The sequence below is a fragment of the Petromyzon marinus genome, unplaced genomic scaffold (genome assembly GCF_048934315.1).
Source record: "Petromyzon marinus isolate PM22_M1 ecotype Great Lakes invasive population unplaced genomic scaffold, UKy_Petmar_22M1.pri1.0 PM_G_Scaffold_174, whole genome shotgun sequence".
Lineage (NCBI taxonomy): Eukaryota > Metazoa > Chordata > Hyperoartia > Petromyzontiformes > Petromyzontidae > Petromyzon > Petromyzon marinus.
Window position 1 is genome coordinate 137501 of NW_027422733.1, and position 2500 is coordinate 140000.

Consider the following 2500-nt stretch of genomic DNA (forward strand, 5'->3'; position numbering starts at 1 on the left):
AGTTTTAGGTATAAGTCTTGTTCTGTGTTGTTTCCATATTTGTGGTATATCCTGTAAATAAAGGATGATATTTAAGATATCTAGTAAATATTTTATTGGTAAAGTCCTAAGATCGCTAAGAATAATGTTGTCCTGTCCAGGTGACTTATCCTTCATAATTGCTAGGGTCTTAATCAACTCATCTAAGGTGATTGCTTTTACGATATCGATGCATGATTGGTCGTTTTTTAATTTAAAGGGTATATTATCTGGAGGAGAGTTTGACTCGAATAAAGTAACGAATGTTCCCCGTATGCTTTCTTCAGTTGGGTATATACTTGGCCCCGATCTATCTGAAGTAATCTCGTCTAATAGAGCTTTCTTGTTCGTATGGTATAAATATTGATACCTCCTGTATTTAGTTTGCTTTGATTGTCTTCGATGCCTATTCTCATCTTTCTCCTGTTGGTTTACACGATCTTTCCTATTAATTGGTTTACTTCGATTTAAAAACTTTTCTACATGAGAATTGAGTAGCAGTAACGCCTGATTGTGACTTAAATTCTCGATCTTTAGATCGGTAATTATGACCTGAAGATCCTCAGCTGCTGTCAGTGATTGTTCTTTTTCGGCCCTTATTGGTGGCTGATCTCCTTCAGAAGGTGTAGTTGTTATTTCCGATGTTGTCGGTAAAACTAAGTTAACAAGGCATTGATTTTCTACCTTATAGGTGGTTTCTTTCAATGTCCTTACCAATTCCTTATACTTGATATTTCTCCGCTTCCCTTTAATCGCTTCTAGCGTTCTGTGTGGCATAACTGAGTTCTGTATTAGTTGATTCATGTTTATGTCCTCATCATTCTGTTGGGCTTCTTTATGGGCCATAATTTCTACCTCTTCTTCTCCCCATCTAACCTTCCTTCCTGGTGTGTTTTGCTGTAGTCTAGCTTCATGTTCTGTCGGATGAGTTCGTCTAGTATGTACCCCTAAACCTGTTTTCGTAGTAAAACCTCTGCTACAATATGAACAACTAAATAGTGTTTCCTCAATTGTGGTGGTTATAGCACTAGTTTTACCTATTAAACTTTTGCAAGTTCTTCCGTAGTGCGACGCTATCTTGTGTATGCTATCTGCTGTGCGATTACAAATTCGACATTTATACGTTTTGTTTGCGTGCGGATGTACCCGTGTCATATGTGATGACCAAGTTCTATGGTCTAGGAAAACAAGATTGCATGGATAACATTTGTTCTGATCTGTGCATGGGTAGTCCCATGAAAACATGTCCGAAAGGATAAATTCCGTAGTCAGCTCGTTTGTTAATCGCTCATTCATGAGCGATGTTAGTTCGTCACCGAGTAGTCCGTCCGGTTTATTTTCTTTATAATTCGCGACTTACGTTTATAGCACACAGGGTTGTCGGCCCACGTGTATGCTATTGTGATCAGCTTTTTCACCGCACATCGGCAGCTAATCGTCGGTCAAAATTGACTCCTTCGATTTGCACTTCTAGCAATACAACTGGTGTAATGGAAAACTGTGGTGAAAGTTTCAGTGTTTCGTTTTGATTTAACCAATATATAAATGTTTCGCCTGAACCAACCATCAGCCGACTGAACTAATCAGCAAAGATCGTTACGCAAATAAGGCATGCCTGCACCATTCCAGATTAGTACATTGGTATGATAGAGGGCTCAGCTGTAACATCATCATATAGTTACACGGTGGTGGTTAATTCACTTATTTGCATACGATATGCAATCAATGCAGAAAGAGCAGAGAAGAATTGCAAGTACACTTAGGGAAAAAAAAAAAATACACGTAAAAGAAATTGTAGTGAGACCCAATGTACGATTTGGCGGTTTAAATCCCCTTTGGCATCAGTCTCTTTGTGGTAGATCTTGTGGAGTTGCGTTGCGAAACCCCAGGACACGACTGCCACACGGGTAGCCACTTGTTTTCCGTGCAATACACGCAGGAGAAACCAGGCCCAAAGTCAATCCATTCAAGTTTGGTTGGCACCTCCTGGTCAGCAACAATCCCGTTGGTGTCGTTCACACTCATCCTTGCACAGCATTTCTTCCGGCAGTGAAGTTGAGATGATTCACACCTTGGGCTGCCCTCTTGCCTTGTGCCAGCTTCGAAGTGGTTGCTTCGATGTTGAGCCACGCAAGAAAGTTGTTATCCAGCACTCAGTCGTCCTTCACTCAACAGCAGTCACCACTGTGGTTGTAGTGGTCGCTACTGAGGTCTAAGACACGATTGCGTTAGAGACCAAAAGGATTGCCTGTGCCAAAATGTCTGATGCCTTGCATCCCGTGTAGCCATGGAAGCCCTGTAGAGTCTCGCCATTTAAACCACCACTCCAGCATTCCACCATGGAAACTGGATGCACACACAAACTCTTGTCCCCCTTCTTCATCTCATTAATAGTAACAAACATGAGTCACAGAAATTTCTATTGCAGCAAATTATGAGGTTGTAGTTACAGGGTATGAGGAGCAACAGAGACGGTACTCGA

General features: G+C 41.2%; 1 pseudogene; it reads right to left on the reverse strand.

Annotated features, from left to right (window-relative positions):
• Positions 1 to 2500, reverse strand: part of LOC142911227 (28S ribosomal RNA) — a 9004-nt pseudogene that overhangs the window by 3283 nt on the left and 3221 nt on the right.